The 24451-nt window shown below is 38.9% G+C and overlaps 1 protein-coding gene across 2 annotated transcripts in view; it reads left to right on the forward strand.

The window, feature by feature from the left end:
- The window catches only part of PLS1 (plastin 1), a 145662-nt gene that overhangs the window by 51541 nt on the left and 69670 nt on the right, over nt 1–24451 (forward strand). Inside the window, exon 1 of one of the 2 annotated variants that reach the window (XM_027875907.1) lies at nt 3778–3934. The exons of the other annotated variant lie outside the window; for it this stretch is intronic. The gene's annotated coding sequence lies outside the window, so the exon portion shown is untranslated. Of the gene's footprint in view, nt 1–3777; nt 3935–24451 lie in introns of those variants that run through there. 2 annotated transcript variants of the gene reach the window in all.

The following is a 24451-nucleotide window of genomic DNA, read 5'->3' on the forward strand; positions in this document are numbered from 1 at the left end:
GCCTTCCCTGTCCCCTCCCCTAATGGCATTCAATTTGATATAGGCTATACATATACAATCATTTTAAACATATTTACACATGGGGCAGCTAGGTGGTGCAGTGGATAGAGCACCGGCCCTGAAGTCAGGAGGACCTGAGTTCAAATCCGGCGTCAGACACATAATACTCACTAGCTGTGTGACTCTGGGCAAGTCACTTAACCCCAATTGCCTCACTAAAAACAAAAACAAAAACAAAAACAACAAAACATATTTACACATTAGTTACATTGTGAAGAAAGAATCAGAACAAAAGCGAAAAACCATGAGAAAGAAAAACCAAAAAAAACAACAACAAAAGAGAAAATACTATGCTTCAATCTGCATTCAGACTCCACAGTTCTTTCTCTGGCTGTGGATAGCTTTTTCCATCATGAGTCTTTTAGAATTGTCTTGGATCATTGCATTACTTAGAGGAGCTAAGTCTATCAAAGTTGGTCATTACACAATGATGCTGTTACTGTGTATAATGTTCTTCTGGTTCTCCTCACTTCACTCAGCATCAGTTCTTCTTTCAAGTTTTTCTGAAATCCAACTGCTCATCATTTTTTATGGAACAATAGTATTCCATTACATTCATATACCATAACTTGGTTAGCCGTTCTCCAGTTGATGGACATCCCTTCAATTTCCAATTCTTTGCCACCACAAAAAGAGGTGCTATAAATATTTTTCTACATGTGGGTCCTTTTCCTGTTTTTATGATACGGATCTAGGAGTGGTATTGCTGGATCAAAAGGTATGCACAGTTTGATTGCCCTTTGGGCATAGTTCCAAATTGTTCTCCAGAATGGCTGGATCAGTTCACAACTCCACAAACAATGCATTAGTGTTCCAATTTTCCCATAACTTTTCCAACCTTTATAATTTTCCTGTTTTGTCATGTTAGTCAATCTGATAGGTGTGAGGTGGTACCTCAGAGTTGTTTTAATTTGCATTTCTCTAATCAATAGTGATTTAGGGCATTTTTTTGTATGACTGTAGATAGCTTTAATTTCTTCATCTGAAAGCTGCCTGTTTCATATCCTTTAACCATTTATCAATTGGGGAGTTACTTGTATTCTTATAAATTGACTCAGTTATCCATGTATTTTAGAAATGAAGCCTTTATCAGAGAGAGTGACTGTAAAAATCATTTCCCAGCTTTCTGCTTCCCTTCTAATCTTGGTTACATTGGCTTTGTGTGTGCACTGGAGTTTCTTTCCTAGGCACCTTCTTAGCGAAGGCTGAAACTTGGCTAAAACCTCTCACCTTGGCTCCAGAGTCATCATGATCCAACCTCAACACCTTAGTTTGAGAACAATCATGACCATCTCACTTCCTTCGATCCTCTTTGCTCTCCCTTTCTAGGAGTAGGTCCACTGCTTTCCATTTTCACATCAGCCTACACCACCCCTGTGTAACCACCTCTAGCTGTCCAGCTCCTTAAATCTGCCACTTTGTCCAGAACTCCCCACCAATCAATCCTTATCTAATTATGTCACCAGTTTCAGCCAGCCTAAGAATTGTGGAAGAGGTAGTTCAGTAAATTTCTCCCAATTAGAAATGCTCTTTTGGCTTAAAGCATTATAAGAAATGAATTCTTAAGATCGTGCCTACTATACAAATGTTACTCTAAGTAACAACAAATACTTATTCAGTAACTGTTACATGAAAGCCACCATATAAGGTGCTGAAAGAGAAATAAAGATAAATAATATGGGATCTCTGCCCAATTTAAATTACTTGTTGAGACATAAGACATTAACACCAAATAATCATTAAATATAGAGGAGAAAAATAAAGAAAGTACAATGCAGTGTTAAGGAAGAATTCAAACTCTAATCCTCATGTTATCTTAACATTTGTTATACTCTAATAGTGACCTTGGCCTGTACCATTTTATGTTTTCTGCAAATCTCATTACCTCTTAGTGATTTGCTTTGTTGTTCTGGATTTGTAATTAGGTTAGCATTTCTTATCAACTAGGGTTATATGTGTGTGGGTTTGTGTTTATGTTTGAGTATTTTAACTTTTTCACTGACTTGTGTTTTTTTTCTTTTGCCCTCTCCTTCCTAAGTGTCTGTTCTCAATAATGTTTGGGACTCTTTTTGACTTTCCTTCATTCTCCTTTTTGTATTGTTGCAATTCCAAGTTGTTCACTTTTGTGAGAGCATTGGTAGAGGGAGGAAATTGGCAAATGAGGGGTGATGCTTAAATGCACAGAGTCATCAGGGTCCAGCTGATGGTGGGTCATCATCCAAAAGAGAATCAGAAGGCACTGGAGACGGGTTTGGGGAGGAGAAAATTTTTCTTTTTAAAACCAGTCATGAAATCTTTGATAAACCAGGAAGATAAATATGACATTGGTATAGCTCTTTCATATAATTAATAAACTGAGTAATGGATGTCATAAGAAATAATGTCACTTTCTGCTTATTTACTATTTACTCTTGAGAAAAAAATCAATTTATATTTTTTTTAACCAGGTAAGGCAATTTTATTAGTATTCGTGCTCTACTTTTTAATACCATTAGGAAACACTTGCAAATTTCTTTCTTCCCCAGAGAATTATGTGTTAGATGAAAACAGGCTCATTTTTGACAAATGAACCTCTTTATATCTCAGTTTCCCCTCCTGGAAAAGGAAGAACTGGATTAAATGATTTCTGAGGTCCTTTTGGGTTCTGACATTCTATGATTCTGTATATTTTCAGTAGCCATTCAAAACTGCTTCTTTCATTCAAAAAAACTGCAAAATCTCGGAGTTGGAAGGGACCTTATTGGCTAGTTAGTCCAACCCAGACCTGAAGGATTCTCTCTACAGGGGCAGCTAGGTGGCACAGTGCACCAGCCCTGGAGTCAGGAGTACCTGAGTTCAAAATCTGCTCTTAGACACTTACTGGCTGTGTGACCCTGGGCAGGTCACTTAACCCTGACTGTCTCAAAAACAAAAAATGTCCTCTACAGTAGATGACAAGTGGCCATCTGACAACTTTTTAAAGCCCTCTAGTGAGGAGGAAGCCACTCCCTTCCTTAGCTCATTTCACTTTTGGATAGATTGAATCGATGGGAAATTTAACTTTAAATTATACCTCCTTTTGCAGCTTCTACCTAATGCTTCTTTTTCTGCCTTTTGGGGCCAAGTAGAATAATTCTAATCCCTCTTCCAAGTGAGAACCATTCAGACCCTTGAAGCACGGCCCTCCTAGCTCTTCTCTTTTGGGTATTAAACACCCGAGTTTGTTCTCCTAGGATCAGGCTAGAAGGGAACTGAAAGAGCTGTCCTGGGACAGCTAGGGTAGTCATTCTGGGGTCCTGAAAGCCTCTGTATGTTGGGATCCAGCCCTTTTCCTGGCAAGGAGGATTGGCCATCCCTTGAGAGAGCCCATCAGGTCTGAACTGTCTGCTGGGCCCAACATATCCAGTCCTGGGTATTCTTTTTACTTTTGCTTATTTCTCACTTACCCCCTCTAGAAGCTCAGTCTGTGCTTTAGCAGGGTGAAAACAACCTTGCACTTTTTCAAAATGAAATTAAAAAGACTGCATTACACGGAACACAGCTATGAAGACAAGATGGAACAGCACGCTGTAGTCCTATGAACGTGCAGGCATGATTGTGACGTCTTCCTTGAATGACATTCCAGGGGCAAAAAGTCCGTGGCACCCTGAGATACTGCCACTATGGCTGTGTGTCATTTACATTTTAGCCTCTTGAATGTTTTTATGGTTTCAAAACCACACCCATCCTGAAGCTTGACCAAGTTCTTTTGTGATAAAATCTACAGTAGTAGGCAGAATACTACTCAGTGCGGACTTGCTGCTTTGGCACATGATTTTTGAAAAGTTTGGCCATATTGAACTTGAAATCTCCTGGACTAGTATCTACTCTCAGGTGACAGGACCAGCATATCCAGGTATGCAGAATTTACTTTTATTTTGAGCACAAAAGTAACCTTGGTCACTGTGGCTGTTACTGACCACTTGTTCCATTCAGGGCATGTTTGCTTTCCAAGGTGCTCTTGGTGTGTGTGCTGAATGATCAGCAGAATTAAAGGGCGGTTTTGTTGGGTGGGGGTACAGAATTTACAAATCTCCTTCCGTTTTCCTATCCTTAAATGTCTTTTCACTTTCTCTTTATTGAACTGCAATTATGCTGGGAGAAGGCTTTGTTCAGGCTTATGCAGCCATAACTATACATGGCTGGGTATCAACTTTTTCTCTCTGAAAGAGTATTGATAGGAAATTGTAAAAGCAATAAATACAATATGCCTTCTCTACCAGGCACTGGTGCTACTGCTTTTTAAATCTTGATGTTTCCCGTGTGGGGGGAAAGCAGTTAATCCATACTTAAGATTTTACCTTGACTGGCTACGAGTCCCTCTGATCCAGGGGGCCAGAGGTGGGGGGCACCAAATGGTCCTGTGGTTAAAAACATAGCAGCTGATAGCAGATGCAGTGAAAACCAGCCTGAGGATACTGTATAACCACAGTCAAGCACCCTCAAGAGGGGGTACTTATACTCAATACACCATCTATCCTTTCTGATTACCCTTGCCATTCCAACTTTTCCACATTCTAAAAATGAGTTAAAACAGAGTTATCTCCCTGCTCTGAAGATTTTTTTACTCCCTATCACCAGTAAATTTTGGAAGTGGCAAGGGCCTTTCCAAGATTAATTTACTGTTAAGTACCTTCTTTTACGGGGTCATATTTGCTGGTTGATTATTACCTTGTGTAGTTCTTAGAGGAAGCAGGTTAATTCCAGTGCTTTTAAAACTAAAGCTGAAAATGGGCAGTTTGCTACGCATGTAAGGCTGAGAAGCTCTTGAATGATGCATGTTAAGGAAACTTTGATACTGATACCACTGATGAATTTGCATAGCACTTACTGCCAAAGTACAAAAACTGACTTGAGTTTTCTTAAAGCAGAGGTAGCTTTGACAAAGTTAAATATATCTCCTTTTTGCAGCAACATTCATAAGCACATTGCTCAACTTTGAGAACTGTCCAGCTGCTTGTGTATGAGTTTTTTTGTTTCTAAAACATCAGAGAAATGAAAATGATTTTGTGAGTGAACCTGAGCTTGACTGTGCTTAAATGACAGCACAATTCAGAGCTAATTACCTCTGGACTGGGAGTGCCAAGAAAAAAAAAAGGTTATCTTGCAGCATTTAAACACACACACACACACACACACACACATACACACTTCACTGTAGCTTTTTTAGAAAGCAGAATTTCCTTTCCCATATTAGACTTTTAGTTCACCGGCTCCATTTCTTTCAGCCAGTTGTTTTTATAATGAACCAGCCAACTGCTCAATTGTGTTCTTTGAGAGGAGGGGGATAGCATTCCTTTATGTTCCCCAGTTTAGATCAGCTTACTACCCAAAGCATGACATTCGATTACCCTTATTATGTTACTTTGTGTAGCTACAAATGTTACTAATGGACAGAGAGAGTTATGGAGCCATTTAAAAAACATCTACTTCTACTCTGACCTCCAGTTAATATGGAAAAAGGCTAACTCTGAAGGACCACCCAGTAATTTAAGATGGTGGAGAATGTGAAACTGAGCTACTGAAGGATACAATTCACAAACACTCCAAAGCAATTCCCTCCTACATGCCTGACTGCCTATTTTCTTCTAAGGGTACTTTAGGGTGTTGATTTTAATCTCCAGAACCCTGTATGGTGATGGACAGACATGGTTACCTTAGAGATTCCTTTTCCCTATGGAGTCTGTTGGCTCTAGCACTGTTAGCCACTTTGGGCATCTTCATTCAGGACCTTTAGCGAAACATATTAAGTATGTGCACCTTAATTTGTTTCTGAGTTAGGAAAGTATGAGTTTTTAGTTTTCTTAACTCTCTCTACTCATCTCTGCCCCCACTGCCCCATACCCAGTTTTTTTAATCTGCAGGAAATCAAGCAGTCAGAAATGCATTGAGCCAAATATATTTATATGGCATTGGAAGAATTTTTTTCCCCTCTACCCACTGAAAGAGCTGTATACGTTGACTTTTTTTCTCTACATCCAATAGACAAAATATTGTGTCCTATGGGAATAAGCAGAACGATTGCACTATTTTTTCTTTGGAATATTAAATTGTCTGATCCCTCTTTACCTGCTCTCCTTGATCTGTGAATAACTGGCTCATTTCTGGTCCACAGAGGAGAATATTATTTCGTTAGCCAGTCATTCTATTTAGGAACTATGGTCTAGAGGAAAAGGCACTGACCTGGATCAAATGAGATAATATTTGTAAAGTGCTTAACATGGTGCCTGGCACATAGTAGGTACTATGTAAATACTTATTCTCTCTCCTTTTCCTATCCCTCCCCGGAGCTGAAGTCAGAGGCTCTGGCTTTGAATCCAAATTTTGTTGACTGTTACCTTTGTGACCTTGGGAAAAGTAACTTTTGCTTTCTGTTTCTAAGTTTCCTCATCTATAAAATGAAGAAGTTGGAGCTTATAATCAATAGGGTCTGTCTCTTTCAACTCTAAAGCCTATGAAATACTTGTTAAGGAAATGGACTATACATGTGTCCAAGCCCCTGAATTTGGCATTAGAGAACATGAGTTCAAATCCCAGCTCTGCCACTTACTCCCTGTATGACCTTGGATAAGACCTATACCTCAGTTTCCTTATCTGTAAAAGGATTCAATTTGAAGACCTGTCTAACCCTTCCAGCTATAATCCTACAGTCCTGGATATTATGGCATAAGTTGTAATGTATGATTTAGCATAAAGAAATAGAGAAGCAGAGATTTAAAAAAAAAAAAAGTAAAATGCTTTTCCTGTCAGTCATATCTACTTTAGCACCTTTCTTTGTTTCTTACATGATAATTAAAACTAACAGTTGATTCAGTCATTTCAAATTTTAAAAAATTTAAGCCCATTAGGTATTGGATTAGATAAAAAGAAACAGATCATGAGATTATGATCTTATCTCTGGAAGGAATCTCAGAGTTCTAACACTCTCATTTGATAAATGAGACAGAAGGCCCAGAGTGGTGAAGTGAGTTGCCTCAGTTTACATAGGTGAAAAGGAATACAGTTGCAGTTTGGTATACCAGTAAGAGGGGGAAATTATAAAATGAAAGAGAATTTAAATTTTTTAAACTGGATTTTGAGGTACATCTCGGGGAGGAGCCAAGATGGCAGAGTAAAAGCAGGGACTCACTTGAACTCTCCCCCCAAACCCGTACAAATACTTGTAAAAAAATGACTAAACAAATTCTGGAGCAGCAGAACCCACAAAAAGACAGAGTGAAACAAATTTCCAGCCCAAGACAACCTGGATGGTTGATGGGAAAGGTCTCCTTTCCCACCAGACTGGGAGAGGAGCTTGGGACGTGCAGTCAAAGATGGGGCCCAGCAAACCTGGAGCAGGCCTCAGGAGACTGAATCAAGGGGAGCTGTGGCAGCTTCCAGACTTCTCAACCCATAAATGCCAAAGACAACTTAGAAGGTCAGTGGCAAAGCTCTGTGGGACCTGGGTGAGAGAGGAATGTGGTCCAGCCCTGGTCCCTGAGGCTGTGGCACAGTGGCAGCAGCTGCTTTTGGAACTCTCAGCCCACAGATGGGGGGTGGGTGGGATGAGCGGCTGAGCAGAGGAGGATTGCAGGGATCTCTTTGCCGGCACTGAGGCAGGATTGCTTTGCCTCTGCTTGGTCCCTGGAAGTATCTCTGAAAACAGCTGCACAAAACCCCTGAAGCTTGGGACAGTACACTGTCCACACTGGAAGCAGACCCCTACCTTAACAAAGAGTTTAAAAGTCAAGTAACTGGCTGGGAAGATGAGCAAACAGAGGAAAAACTCAGACTATAGAATCTTACTTTGGTGACAAGCAAGATCAAAATATACAACCAGAAGAAGACAACAAAGTCAAAGTTCCTACATCCAAAGCCCCCAAGAAAAATATGAATTGGTCTCATGCCATGGAAGAACTTAAAAAGGATTTTGAAAATCAGGTAAGAGAAGTAGAGGAAAAATTGGAAAGAGAAATGATAGTGATGCAAGAAAATCATGAATAATGAGTCAACAGCTTGCTAAAGGAGACCCAAAAAAATGCTGAAGAAAATAACATCTTAAAAAATTGACTAGACCAAATGGCAAAAGAAGTCCAAAAAACCAATGAGGAAGAAAAGGAGGTCCAAAAACTCACTGAGGAAAATAATTCCTTAAAAATTAAACTAGATTTAACTGTGGGATTTGAACCCAGGTCTTCCTGACCCTGAGGCCAACTCTCTGTCCAGTATGCCACATTGCTCGCTATTTTATCAGAGGATTTAAATCTGGGGTCCTTTTATTGTTCTTTTATTGTTGTTCAGTCATGTCCAACTCTTCATGAACTCATTTGGGGTTTTCTTGGCAGAGATATTGGAATAGTTTGCCATTTCCTTCTCTAGCTCATTTGAAGAAACTGAGGCAAACAGGGTTAAGTGACTTGCCTAGGGTCACACAATCAGTAGGTGTCTGAGGCTGGATTTGAATTCAGGTCTTTCTGACTCTATGCCCAGTACTCTATCCATTATGCCATCCAGCTTCCCTTTTTCGTTCTTAGCTAACCCCAAATTATGTTCTCGTAGAGTCTAACACTATACTGTGGGATCCGTGGAGAGTAGTGATAGCAGTTATATGCTTTCTAAGTGAGCTCCTATGTAAGCTAGTCTCTGGGAATTTGAAGACATCAAGGCAAGGATAAAACTTCCCTTTAGTTTCTTAAAAGGCTTCCAAAGATGGGAGAGGGCAGATGCTTGGCCAATATTAATGGTAATTGCAAATGGGATCCTGTACAAATGATGCTTATGGGAATTCCCAGATTACCTCTCTCTTCCTCCCCCCAAACAGTGTCTTTTTGACCAATGGTTTTATTTTAGACTCAGATCTTCAATGTACATTTATAGCCAGAGTGTTTTTCTTGGGAGCCTTGCTGGACATGATGTCTGGCCCCAGAAGACACAATTGGCAGCAATGGGTGGAGGTTACCAAAGGGGCAGATTTAGGCTTGAGGTGAGGAAAAGCTTCCACATAATTAGAGCTATACACCAAGGGAATGGGCTCCATCAGGAAGTAGTGGGAATCTGTCACATCCCAAGGCAGCCATTCCATTTCTGGATACCTGCTTGCTGGCTATATTATAGAGAAATTTCTTGTTCAGGCATGAGTTGGAGTAAATGGCCCCTGAGATCCTGAGATTCCAGGACAGAGCCAGGAAGTGAGGCCAGATCTCCAAATTCATCTGTCTTTCCATTATGACTTTTGACTAGGTAAAGAGACCATTCTCTGCCTCATTTCTTACCTAGCCTTAGTCACTGAATGGGTGTTGCCTTAGGCAAACTGAGACCCAGGAAAGACCTTAGCTTAAAAATGCTAAAGTCTCCCACTGCATGCAGGGCCATCTTCATTCATCCTGATCAGATGGCTGCAGAGGAGAGAGTGAGGCTGGTGACTTTGCACAGCCCTCCCTTCTTAAATCCAATTCACTTGCATGTCACGGCCTCACATCCCTGATGTCATAGTCCTTGTAGAGGAATGAAGGACAAATAACAATAATGAGTTGTTCACTCTCCTTTTAGATGGTGTCCTTCTGCATGGACGCTAAGGGAGAGTAATATTGTAGAAATAGTGCTGATTTGGAGTCAGAGGGTATGGGTTCAAATCCCAGCTCCATAATTTATTTATCTTGATGATACTCCATGAATTCCTTAATCTCTCTGAGCCCCAGTTTTCTCATACCTCAAAAGTAGGATTGCGACTAGATGATATTTTAAGGTTTCTTTCATCTTGAATACCTATGATAATATGATCTATGAACAGCCTGGGGGGAAGTAACTCAATTTTATTTTTGTACTTAGAATCACAAGATCATAGATTTAGACCTGAAAGAAGACTTCCAGTCTTCTAGTCCAGCCCCATCATTTTATAGCTCAGGATCAAAAAAAAAAGGTGAGTGACTTGCCTGAGGTCATGCAAGTAGTATAGAATTTGATAATGAATTGTGTCATGACACTGAATACCTTTTCATACACGCACACATATAGACACTCACATACACATATAGCTGCAGTTTCCATTGAAATTTGAAATGTTATACCATTTCTGTCTGATTTAGTATTCTTGAAATGGCTATGCCAGAACTCAGTAGAGCATAATTATTCATATTTTATTTCATCCTGCATTAATGGCAACAGTTTTTAAATTTGTCTGTGTTTTTAATGAGGTATCAGAATATATAAAGTTGCAAAGTTATAGAAGAATGTTATATGACAGGGATCTAAGAAGTGGTCATTGAGCTTAACTCCTTCATTTCACAGATGAGTAGACAGAGGCCATTATGCCCAAAGAGTTGTCCAAGTTTCCAGTTATCTAGTGGCTAAGCCACATTGTTGGAATGATTTTTTTAAAAGCAACCTAATCAAATGGATGAATATGAATGAATGCCCGTCCTTTCAAAGTAGTCCCCTAGGGAGGTTATACACTCATTCTAGTGAGGTGCCATTACTTAAAACATTTTTGGAACTCTTCTTTGGGGGACAGGCTGCAGGAGAAATCTGCTCTTTAGAGTCAGGGGACCATTGGCTCTCCACTTATTAACTGTGCCACCTTGGGTGGCATGGGTTTGAGTCTTGTGTGTCTCCTATATATTGGCTTTGTGACCAAGGACCAGTTTACTGAGCCTTTCTGGGCCCCTGTTTCCTCATCTGTAAAATGAAGGCATTGGCCTTCATGATTTTTAAAGCTTCCTTTTAGCCTAAATAGAAGATCCATGCTTTCAGACCTTGTAGTGCAGTCTTTTCAAATATCCTTTTTTTCCCTTTCCTTTTTGGTCTGGACTTGTGATGCCATTGAGGTAGGAAGCTCAAGGTTCTCCTTCTGCCTATGCATAGAAGTAACTACTATTATGGTCTTACAAAGTCTTACAAAGTTGCCTGGGGCGCTGAAAACGTGGCCAGGGTTACATAGCCAGATGTATGAATGGCACAGTGCTTGTATCAGTACAAAATCATTCAAAACCAAGTCTGATCAATAAGATGGTCATCAAGTTGGGTAATACCATTTTTAATAGTAAAAAAAAAAAAAAAGATATGTCTTTGAAATAATGGGAGTGATTTTTTTTTCCTGAGGCATTTAATAGGCTATCTCTTTGAGTCAATGGTGATGTGCTAACAGATTAGATATTATTGTCTACCTCGTATAATAACAGTAATAGCTAATAATAGCATTTATACATGTTTTAATGTTCACAGAGTGCTTTATGATAACTCTTACAAATTACCCTGTGGGGTTTTTACAGCTGAGGAAATGGAAGCCTAGAGGGGTTAAGTGATTTGCCCAGGGTCACACAGATGGGGAATGTCTGAGGCAGGATTTAAATTCATGTCTTTGTGATTCAAAGTCCTAGCTCTAACCGCTGTGACACCCAGCTGTCTAGCGGCCTGATCTAGCACTCTGTACACAGTGTATATTCAATTGATGCTGGCAATTGAACGGATGCATTCTTTAATTAAAATATTGAAGAATTCTGTTTGGTGCTTTCATCTTGGTTACTGGGAAGTTATTTTCCAAGAAATGTTCTTGAGTGACATTTTTTCTAAGCCAGATTGCATAGAAAAAATTAAGCTACTTTTAGTTATGCAAACGTAAACTTTTCTATCCATGTTTAAGTTCTTCTGCCAACCTGTTGCCTACAATTCTGATATGTTTTCAATTATCTGAGATATTTCATATCTTGTTATCCTTACTACTGTCATTACCAGTCTTGCAAAACTTACTTCTGAATCTTTGATTAATATTTACAGGATTCTTCCAGTTTAAGTCTTAACTCATGCTAAAATGGTATTTGTGAGTAACTGTATCTTTAAGAACCCAATTTCTCTTGAATGTAACAAACCGATTCCTTAATACAGATTGGGATATTTTGCTTACCTTGGAATCTGAAAAGAATTCTTCACTGTGGGTTACTTGTAAACTTGCATATTGAATCATCTAATTTAGTGTTCTCAAACATTATGAGAGATTGGATTTCTTCCCTCATTAGACGGGTATCAAATCTCAACCCTGAATATCTTTTGGGAAAGTGATTCCTTGGCTACCCTGGCAACTTGTTTGGTGACCTAGTGCTTGAGGATATAAAGTTCATCCTACTTTGCCATAGAATCTCAATAAGGACCTGTATTCTAGTTCTATCTTGGTAGCTTTTCTTTCTTATCCTTTTGTTCTTTACCAACATGAATAATTAATGTCTAGTTCCCTCATTTTTTTTTCTTCTCAGATTTTAAGGTCACTCATCAAGTGTCTTATAATTTAATGTGAAATACACACTAATTGTAATTGTAATTATCTCCTTATAATTATCTCCACCCTGACCTGGAATAATTATCATCTTTAAGGAAGAATATAAAATCTTTACTGCATCTGTCCTGAGCATTCAGTTAGACTCATACTAAATGAAATAAAAATAATAGAAAAAGAAGGGGGATAGAGGATATGCTTAGCTGATAGATTTTTATTTTAAATTGCTTGAAGTAAAATAAAATTTTCTAATAACTAGACAATCATATAGCTTCATACTGTCTCTCAATTTAGTTGGTTGAAGACCAAGCCTGAGGATAGAGCTCCCAGAGAGGAGCTGGATTTAATCCAATCCTAGTTTTGGAATTGCTTCTTGACTGATTCCTATAATCAATTAAATTCCCTGGGGGTACAAAGATGAAAAAGTGATATAACCCTTGCAGGAGGAAGAGATGAACAGTTCTTCCTGACAATCTGCTCACCGATATGCCTCTACTCTGGCCATCAATCAGTTAACAAACATAATTATTAAGTCCTCACAATAAAAGGATTTACTAAGTGCTGGAGACACAAAGGCAAAAACAATCCCTGTCCTCAAAGAGCTCACATTCTAATGAGAGAGAAAAAAAAATTGTACTACAAGATATGAACAGTGTAAAATGGAAGGTAATATCAGAATGCAATGGTTGTTGTTCAGTAGTATCTGACTTTTCATGACCTCATTTGGGGCTGTCTTGGCAAAGATACTGGAGTGGTTTGCCATTTCCTTCTCTAGCTCGGGGAGACCGAGGCAAACAGGGTTAAGTGACTTGTCCAGGGTCACACAGCTAATAAGTGTCTGAGATCAGATTTGAACTTGGGAAGATGAGTCTTTCTGATTTCAGGCTGGGAACTCTATCCTCTGCACCACCTAGCTGCCTCCAGAAGTGGGGTGGGTACCAGGAAAGGCCTCCTCCAGGTTAGATTTGAGCTGAGTCTTGAAGGAAGTCATCATCCCTGATTGGAACCTTGGATCTTCCTCTGAGATCTTCGAATCTTTTTGTCTCATCTTGCCTAGAAACAGGTATCCATTCTAGGTCATCTCCACCCATTGGCAGCCTCCTCCCCCCAGCTGCCTCCCCATTCCAGCTGCCCTTTGTGCTTTGTCTTCCTTAGAAAGTTAGACTCCTTGAGAGCAGGAACTCTCTTGCTTTCTTGTATTTGTATGCCCAGTGCTAAATGCTATATTTATCTACCTACTTACCTAATTAGGAGGAAGGTTGTTGAGATTTGAATCTGGAAGCGAAGAAGGAAGACTCAAAATAAGGTCTGAGGTGTTTTGATTTTGGGCAACTATGAGGATAGTTGTCCTATCAATAGAAATTAGAAAGGTGGGAGAAGGTGAGCCTGGGCAGGTTTGTGAGGGAGAGGAGGCCCTTGTGTTTCTGTAAGATCTTACTGTATTCAGCCTCTCATCCTAGATTCCTAGCCTTCACCCCAAGAACAAACTTTGACACATTTATTCCAAAGGCTCTTCCCTCTTCTTCACTCCACCCCTAATGCAAAGGTTAACCCTTGAACACTCACCCTATAGGAGTGGCCACACAGAATTTCCTATAAAAATAGGATTTTTTTTTGACTATGTGTTCCACTTTTTAAAAAACTAGGCGAGTATGTTAGACTGCAGTGACTTGTGGGCCCACACCTCTGAGTGCCATCGCACATTATACCTTTCCTCACTTTGCTCCAACCCCAGCCCCCTTCTGCTAGAGTAGGAGAGGGGAAAAGAATGCTTAGATGGAATAAACAAGCAGCTGAGCTGCCCGTGATAGTTAATGATTTAATGAATTTAATTGAAATTCATTTTCATTAACTAAGGACAACTGGATTTTCAGTACTCAAAGAAGCCTAAGAAAACTATAGCTCTTCTCTAGATTTCATTAATCTGTATGTTTCAAGGAATTGGCTCATTTATGGATTTGAGGATTTTATAAATAGAGGGGAAATGGGGTATGCTACATCTGTTAAGAGTTGGCCCTGAATAGAGGTGGTTACAACCTGAAAGCAACTGAAAGCAAAAGACTTAACCTGTACAGACTGGTGGCTGTTTAAAGCCTTACTAATGGGAGGGTGAATTTTAAAGCATAGCCTGAGGAAAACTGGCTCTGAGGAGCAAGATTCTCAGAAACTTAATATAATTCAAAAGATTCCCTTGCATCACCCTGAGGTTTTGTTTTTAACCTCTCTTGGGTGGAGGGGGAGAAGAGGACAGTATGTCAAGGCAGAAAATAACTAAACAAAGCCTGACGTTTTCATCCATCAGTGTTCTGCCAAGAGATGTGAATAAACCAGGGCAGGAGTAGAAGAAAAAATGCCAAATTTTTAGAGAATTTAAGTCTCAACGAGCTTAGTAAGAGAATGTTAGGGCCGGGAGGTACCTAGTCGAAGCTCCTCCTTTTACAAGGTGAGAAAGCCCAGTTGTTGGTGTTCAATCGGGACTCTGTATCCCCGTAGACTATACTGTCTGAGGGGTTTTCTTGGCAAAGATACTCTAATGGTTTGCCATTTCCTCCTCCAGTGGATAAAAGCAAACAGGTTAAGTGACTTGCCCATGGTCACACAATTAGTAAGTGTCTGAAGCTGGATTTGATCTCAGGTCCTCCTGACTTCAGAGCTGATGCTCTATCCACTGTGCTACCTAGCTGACCCCTGCAGAATTTACCCTGGTTGAATAACAGGACACACGAGGGCAGAAAGCCCAGACTTTGGTCCCAACTATGCTACTAATTCCCTAAGTGACTTTAAGTCATTTAAACTTTTTTGTTCCTTAATTTTCTATCTGTAAAATGGAGGGTTTGGACTCAATGGTTTCTGGCGTCCCTTTTAGCTGTGTCTTCCCTCTCTTGGTTATCTCCACTTTATCCTGATATCTTGTTTGTACAGTGTTTACCTGTTATCTCTCCCTTAGATTGTGAGCTCCTTAAGAGCAAGGCTGTTGGTTTTGCTTAGCTTAGCATGGTGCTTGGCACACAAGATGGGCTTGATAAATTTCTGTTGACTGATTGATATTTTGATGATTCATTGGACATCTCTTGGAGCCTGAATAAAACCATAATAATTGACAAACTCAGTTTCATTTCTCCTGATCCTATTTCCCCCCAAGTCTTGAACGTCAGTATACTTCATAGAGGGGTGTGGAGCAGGATTGGGCCTTACAGCATTTAAAATTTTGTTAAGTATCCCACAGTTTCAATGTCTAAAACACACTAAACTGTCTGAGCTTTGGGCAAATTAACTTTTTTTTTTTCACCCAGTGGCATACTTTATCCTTTGGTTTCAAGTTCAGAGTTTAAATTCCAACAATGAAGCAGTTCAAATGAGACCCAATCCTAAGTGAGCTGCATGGGAACTAAAGCCAATCTCACTTTTATTCCTGTAAATCAGTTACGTGAATTATAGGAACTTAACTAGTAGTAAAGGAGAAGGACCATAAACTTCCTCTGGTGCTTGGCCATGATATAGTGTCAAAGTGAATCCTGACAGTCCTTTTTTGTTGGTGGTTAGTTAACAAGTGATTTGGTGTTATAGATAATTCCAATAATCCGGCAATTCTCTCTTTAACTTCCACTAACTGTACTGAGTCGTTAACTCTCCTACCTCACCTATAATTTTAGTTTATCCCTAAAAAGGTGTGAGGCCTAGGAGAAATCAAGACTAGAACCACATAATCTCAGAGTTGGAAGGGACCTCAGTTATCACTGAATTCAACTCATCCCTGGCCAAGAATCTCCTCGAGTATACCTGATAAGTGGTTGTCTTTGGCTTGAAGTCCTCCTTGAAGGGGAAACCCTCTGTTTTCAGAGGCAGCCCATTTCACTTAATGGGTAGCTTTTGATTTTAGAAAATGTTTGCTTATTTTAATACTAAAATATTCAAACGGATCTGTGATTTCCTTGCATCGGGTCTAAATTTGTGTTTTCATAATTTGGCCCCAATATCCCCCATTCAGTTTAGCTCATTGGGGCCAAGCAGATCAAGCCTAGATCCTCTTCCAGGTGATAATCCTTTTAAATTCTTGAAGACATCTATCACCTCTGCCCATCTTTGTTTCTTTAAGCCAAACAGTCACAGGTCCTTCAATGTATCCTCCTAGGGAAATCTTGAGGTCCTTCATCTGGATGACTTCCTCTAGTTACTCCACAACTTAATGTTGGCCTTCCTAAAATGTGGTCCTGAGGACTAAATTAAATATTTCCAATGTGGTATGACAAAAACAAAGGGCAGCAGGAATGTTACCTTCCTAGTCCTAGGACTAGGACACCATGGTCCTCTTAATACAACCCAAGTTTAGACTGGCTTTCTTGCCTGCCAGGCAAAACTTGGAACTTGTTGAGTTTGTAGCTACTAAAAGTCACCCTCAAGATCTTTTCTGTCTAATTATACCTTCACCATCTTGTACTTGTAAAAATGCCTACTTGAACTCCATTAAATATCATCTTGTTAGGTTCTTTTAGCTTGTCGGGTAATTTTGGATATTGACTGTCAGCATGTATCCTAGCTTGTGAAGCAGCTAGTGATCTAGAGTCAGGAAGACCTGAGCTCAAATGTGACCTCAGACATTTACTACTCTGTGACCCTGGGCTTCTGTTTGCCTCAGTTTCCCCAACTGTAAAATTGGATAATAACAGCCCCTAACTCACAGGTGAGTAGTGAGTAGAGAGAAGCAAGTGAGCTAACATTTCATTGAAAAAAGAAAAGAAAAGCACTTAGCACAGTGTTTGGCACAAAGTAGGTGCTATATAAATACTTAATCGCTTTCCTCCTATTTGCCCAGAATTTAATATGCATGCCTTTTATCAAAATCATTGATAAAAAGGTTAAAGAACATTGGGCCAAGCACTTGGACATCAAACTATCAGTGATTACTCTTTGGGTCTGAATTCACCTGTTATACTGTTGTCTAGTTCAGGGCATCTTAAACTTTTTCTACTTGTGATCCTTTTTTGCCTGAGAAATTTTTACATGACCCTGGGTATCATAGGTATATGATATATATATATTATGATTTGTATGTAAATCAAATATTTACCGATAATAAATCATAAAGAAATTTATTTTAAAACAATTCTTTGGTATACTTATAATTTTACTATTTATTAAAGATGAAAGCAAATTCGCATACTAATGAGATGGATGTGCTTGTTTATTTTTACATAAGCAATTAAATCTTGGCAGAATATTTGATACTGCAGGATGTAGAGCATCTTCAACGTTTTTCAGAGTTGATTGATATTTTGATTTTATAATTGTTAATGCTGAGAATGCTACTTTGCATAAATACATATTACAAAATGGCAGAAGTGTTAGGGCCATTTCAGAAATTGTTGAAATTCTGTCCTAATCCCAAGCCAAAATTCATTTAACAATTGTTTTGGAAACTCAAGTTTTAAACTGTCACTTAATAACTCGGCAAGTTCTTCTTTAACTTTTAATGGCAGATGACTGACATTTTTTATTTCAATTGAGTATGGTTTACGAGCCCAACTTAGTGTTTTAGAATCAAAATTTGAAGGGAAGTATTTCCGAAACTGTGTCTCCAGGCACTTCAGAGCCTGGCTTGACAGAACAGAGCCCTAACTCTGGTAGGGATACCAGGCAAAAGTTGCTAAAATGGCACTTGACCCCATGCTCTCCTACAACCAGCCAAAGAAGGCATAGACCATAGGTGTTTGCTAGTCAGAGAATGATGATGATCTTTCACCACGAGGCCCCTTTGCTAACAGGGAAGTTGCAATGTAGTAGTTCTTTCCTTCATTCTTTATTTGGATTATAAGACTAAGTAGTACTTGACAAAAGGCGTTAGGGGTGAACTTGTCTCAGGGCTCACAGCCAGAGAAACAGCAGAAGATGAGAAGGGTGGAAATTGGAAAATTCAGATTAGCAAAGGTAGCTGTGGTTTACTCAAGCAAGGAAGAGTTTTGTTATATTTTTTACTTTCAGTTTTCTTCAGTAAATCAATATATGAGTGAGTAATCCTGTTAGGTCACAGGAAGCTGGAAGGATATTATAATCCTTTGGTAGTAGAAGCAACTAATTATGATGGCATTAAATTATACCCTTAGATAAGAATGTAGGAAAAGCTGGGAGGATACAGTGACTGGGCAGAGCCTGTCCATGCATAAAAGAGATGCCATAAGTGATTAAGGACTTGAAGCTGCCATGGACTGCTCATACCTGCAGTAACTTGGCTCTGGACTTTGAGATCCATCTGATTGCTAAGTCATTTAGCTGGGTAGCCCCAGTGACTCACTTAGTGCCAATACAAAATAAGTGCTCCTTTGAGTGATGTTTCAGTTCTTCTTATATTAAGAAATATGTTTTTATACCAAAGTGAATTACAGTAAGGGATACCTGAAGTAAATCTCATAAGTCTATGGATTTAGGTAGTAAAAGTTTTATTTGGGTTCCCTGTGCAGATTTTTCATATTTTAGTATCATTTTGTGGATGTCATAGGAGCAAGCTGAGAATTGATTTAATAATTCCCTTTAAATAACTTGGTTAAGGAAGCAATAAACCAATAATATTTGAGGATTCACTATGTTAAAAACTATTGGGAATATAGAAGAAGCATTTTAATTTCACTATAGTCCTTACTCTCAAGGGTTTACATTTTAGTTGAGGAAACAAGATTAACATGGGAAAAAAGTAATGCCAGATAATGTATGATTAAACGCTAGATTGTTTGATCCAGATAGTAGTGGTATGTAATTATTTAGAGAAATGGGACAGCCATAAAAAGGGTCAAGAAGGGCTTCAAAGGGGAGATGGGACTTCAGCTGGACCTTGAGGGATAGGTAAGGGAGAGAGATAGAAAAGAGGACTGAATCACAGGATTTGAGAGTTGAAAGGTATCTTAACAGCTGTATAGTTGAATTCATACCATTATAGTCATGTGGTCAAAGATAAAAGGAAGATAAGATAGACCAGGGGTGGGGAACCTATGGCCTATGCCTGTGGGGCCCTCTAGGTCCTCAAGTGTGGCCCTTTGACTGAATTCAAACTTCACAGAACAAATCCCTTAAGGGGTCCCTCGGTTTCACTAGATTACCTTATAAGGGAAGATTTTTTTTAGGGGAGGGGGACAGTTGTTGGTAGCAATGGAGATGCAGATAAAAAGAAGAGAGAACGTAGTGTCAATGAAACATTAAAAATATACACCAAAGAAAGCAGAAGGAAAGGAACACAGACAAGCAGGGGAATTTTGTTACTACTTTGTTTAATTTAATATATACTTAAAAAAAGCCAAACTGTACACAATAAAAGTGCATAGTTTAATATACAATACACTTTTTTCTTCTTTGTTTATTGAAATGTTCATGTTTGTTAAGTTCATAATTAAAAAAAGAAAATTTAGCAAAAGAAAGTTTCTGTAAAGAAGTCCATTAGCTAAATTGACAAATCCAAGTAAAGCTGTTACTGCCTTGGGCCTACTGAAAAAAAAAATTGCTTTGGATTATGTGTGGGAAATGAGGAAGATGCACTAAAAAAAAAATGAGCTGCAGGGAAAGATCACATTGGTGGAAACTTTTCTCCTCTAGATTTTTTTTTAAGTAGAAAAGAACTGAGCATGATTGATTCAAGTCCTATGTTAGTTTAAATTATTATAAATATTTGTATGAAATAATTATGAAGTGGAAGGAGTTAGTTAAAACACACACAAAACCCAATTGCAAATGGATGTTACAAAGGAGATGGTTTATTTCTAATGTCCCTGGCTTATCTCTTATAGATAAATCTATGACCATATCACTTAGCTATCTGATTATCTGTTTAAATGTGGTTATGAAAATGGACTGAGAGTTTTGTTTTGTAAGCCTGAGGTACTTCTGGCAAGTCACTTGTACCTCAGAGGCCTCAGGGTACAGAAAGTCATAGATTAAATGAACTATAAGTTTAGAACTGAAAGGGACCCCAAGGGTCATGAAGGACTTAACTTTTATTTTACAGGTGAGGAAAATGAGTTCCAGGGAAATGAAGTTACTTGTACTATTGAGTGACAGAAATAAGATTAGAATCTTCCACTTCTTTTAAGACCAATATGAAGAATATATACTTCTTTTGAAATAAGGCCAACTCTGAGTCTTTTTTTAAAGTCTCTCCTTTTGTTTTTTTAGGAAAAAACAAATTTTACTGATGTCTTCATCACAGTCATTTCCAGATATGGCACCACTCCCACTAAATGAGCCCTTCCTGTAAAGAAGAAAACGGTTAAACAAAATGAACTACCATAGACTTCATCTGACAATTATACAGTATTCCACACCCATGGTCCCCCACCTCTCTACTGAGAAGAGAGAGGTAGTCTCTGGGGCCAAGGTTGTTACTGAAAATTATTCAGCGTTCAAACCTATTTTACACACATGTTCTTTCAGTGATGCTCTGTGATTGAAGACTTGGGAACATCAGAATCTCTAGAGGAACTTTCATTGATTTGATATGTACTGGACAGGTAGCATATTATAGAAAACAAAATATCTCTAGACATAGGATCAGAAGATACTTAGTGATGTGATCCTGAGCAAACTCTTGAAGCCTCAGTTGGGACTTGGGGAAAGTCTACTTGAGAGAATCAAAGGATCAGGAAGGAAGAGGAAGTTATAGCATTGGTGACCTTCCAACTGAGTTGACTGGCACCTTAAGGTTCACAAAGCTGGGTGAAGAAAGCGCCTGTCAAGTCACTGCCGGACAAGCCAAATACAGGGGTCTTCTAGTCCACATGCGGAAGTGGTTTCCTCATCTTGGGGCAAGGGATCCAGGGAGGCCAGGGAAAAATATAGTATATATGCTATGGCTGAAAACTCAGAGAAAATACTGAGGAAAACTGGGGATTGCTCCCATTAGACTGGGATGCCACGCCAACTCAAATTTGCTTTGGGTTAGGAGCTTAAGTATGGTAAGGTCATAAATTTAGAGCAGGAAGGAATCACAGAGACCATATAATCCATCCTGTGTATTTTGCAACTGAAGCCCAGAGAAGTTTGTTGTTACTTAGTTGTTTTTAGCCATGTCTGACTCTTCATGACCCCATTTGGGGTTTTCTTGGCACAGCCACTGGAGTGGTTTGTCATTTCCTTCTCCAGTCCATTTTATAAATGAGGAAACTGAGGTGAGCAGAGTTAAGTGACTTGCCCAGGGTTATACAGCTAGTAAGTATTTGAGGCTAGATTTGAACTCAGGAAGATGAGTCTTCCTGATTCCAAACCCAGGGCTTTATCCACTTCTCCACCTAAAGAAGTTTATTGGTATACTAAAACTCACAAGTCAGGTAACAAACTAGCCTTCATTAAGTGCCTAATATGTACGAGGCACAGTGCTAAGTGTACAAAGAAAGGCAAAAATAGTCCCTGCCCTCAAGGAGCTCACAGTCTAATGGAGTGGGGGTGCTGGGGGGGGTATAAATCCATGTCCTCTGACTCTATACCACTTTCTTCTATACCACTCTTATCTCTCTGGTTAGCATCTACTGCAGTTGTAGCTGAGATTAGATTTTTGTAAAACATGATTAAATATACTGTGTTCCATAAATTTTACTGTATCTATGCATGTGTTTCTATGCACTGTTATCATAGTTTTGCCTTTCTTTGTATCCCCAGCACTTAGCACAATCCCTGGCACACAGTAGGTACTTAATAAATGCTAGATGACTGACTGACATTTTAAAATCTCTGATTATGTGGTTTGGGGGGCTGTGGTTTTTGTTTTTATTGCTTCCTCTTAGTTTCCTAGTAAAAGTTCTTTATGAAAAACTTCAAACTTTTCTTAGTTAAGGGATTTTTTTCTCTCATTCTTTAGCTGGTGTAGTTTTGAAGGATCAGTGATACTTAAAGAGTAGGTACAGCAATGGCTACATGCCAGACGGGTTCTAGGAAGCTGGCATTGCTGAGGCATATTCAATGGACTCTGTAGGAAAAGGATCAAAGCCTCTTTCTTCTTTTCTTGTAATATTTTCTCCTTGACATGGGAACTCTGGAATTTGGCTGTAATATTCCTAGGAGTTTTCCTTTGGGAATCTCTTTCAGGAGGAGATCGGTGGATTCTTTCAATTTCTATTTTGCCTTCTGGTTCTAGAATATCAGGACAGTTTTCCTTGATAATTTCTTGAAAGATGATGTTGAGACTCTTTTTTTGATCATGGCTTTCAGATAGTCCAATAATTTTTAAATTCTCTCTACTGGATCTGTTTTCCAGGTCAGTTGTTTTTCCAGTGAGATATTTCACATTGTCTTCTAGTTTTTCATTCTCTTGGTTTTGTTTTACAGTGTCTTGATTTCTCATAAGGTCACTAACTTCCAATTGCTCTATTCTGATTTTTAAGAAAGTATTTTCTTCAGTAAGCTTTTGGACTTCCTTTTCCTCTTTCTTCTTTTCCTCTCACCTTTAGACATTAGATACACAGAAGAACTAACATTAATCTGCAACAGCTTGGAAATCAAACATCTTCCTGGGGTTCAGGAAATCCTTTTTGAAATCCAGATTTTCCAGACTGTCGAACTAAATGTATAATAATGGAGGCTATTATAGGTCTTAACAACCATCTCTAAGTTAGTTCCCATATGTAGAGATCCAAGAGAAGCCACAAATATGAACAGGTAGTAATCGCTTATGGGTAGCATGTGAATTTCAAAGGAGCAAAAGGATCTGAAATGGCCTCTCATCTCATGAACTTTGACATCTTCTTGTATAGACTTTTTACCTTTGCCTCATATACAATACTATCAGTTTAAAGTGGTCTAACCATGAAAGAGATATTGCTATGGTTTTTTGGTCAGTCAATCAACAATCATTTGTTTTTTTATGTCAGGCATCTTTTATTTTAATTAACTAATTAATATTTAGTTTTTGACATTCGCTTTTATAAGATTGTCAGTTCTAAATTTTCCTCCTCCTTTCCCTCCCCAAGACGGCTTGCAATCTGATGTAGGCTACACATGTACAATCAAACATATTTCCACATTAATCATGTCGTGAAAGAAGAATCAGAACAAAAGGGGAAAACCACAAGAAAAAAAAAAGAGAGAAAATAGCATGCTTCGATCTGCATTCAGACTCCATAGTTCTTTCTCTGGATGTGGATAGCATTTTCCATCATGAGTCTTTTGGAATTGTCTTAGATCATCACATTGCTGAGAAGAACTAAGTCTATCAAAGTTGGTCATTGCACGATCAACAATCATTTTTTAAGTGATTACTACATGCCAAGCATCATGCAAAGCACTGCTGTTCTAAAGACAAAAGTCAAAAGGGTTCTTCTCAAGCTGCTTACAGTCTAGACAAGGGAGGCAACATGTACATATATTATAATACTTTATTATGTTATAATATAAACTAGATATGCTGTGATTTTGGTGGGAAGGCACTAACAGCTGAGCGGGTCACCAAAGGTCTCATGTAGGAGGCAGTGCTCAAGATAAGCCTTGAAGGAAACCAGGGATTCTAAGAGATGAAGATGAAGAGTACATTCCAGATTGGGGTATAGCTTGTGCCAAAGCAGGGTGGAAGATGGAGTACCATGTATGAACAACAGCAAAAAGTCCAGTTTAGCCAAACTACAATGTGTATGGAAAGAAGTAATGTGTAGAAAGGCTGGAAAGGTAGATTGGGGCCATGTTATAAAAGAATTTAAATTCCAAAGAAAGGAGTTTATATTTAATCTTGGAGCCAATAGGGAAGGAACCATTGGAGTTTATTGAGTAAGGGAGTGACGTGGTCAGATTGTGCTTTAGGAAAATCAGTTTGGTGGCTGCATGATTGGAGACAGGAGAGACTTGAAGCAAGGAAACCAATTAAGAGGCTAATGCAAACAGCCCTTGTGAGAGGTGATGAAGGCCTGAACAAGGGTTATGGTTGTGGTTGTGTGAGTGGAGAGAAATGGATATATAGGAGGGATGTTATGAAGATAGAAATGACAAGATGTCATTTGTCATAACTGAATTGAGAGTGAGGAGTCAAGGATGACACCAAGGTCACCAACCTGAATGATTAGCAGAATGGTGATGTCATCGACAGAAATGGGCAAGATCAGAAGATGGACAGATTTGAACAGAAAGTGAATGAGATTAGTTTGAGACAAGTTGAGTTTGAAATAGCTA

This window comes from Vombatus ursinus, unplaced genomic scaffold (assembly GCF_900497805.2).
Source record: "Vombatus ursinus unplaced genomic scaffold, bare-nosed wombat genome assembly UNPS02014810.1, whole genome shotgun sequence".
In the NCBI taxonomy this organism is placed as follows: Eukaryota; Metazoa; Chordata; class Mammalia; order Diprotodontia; family Vombatidae; genus Vombatus; species Vombatus ursinus.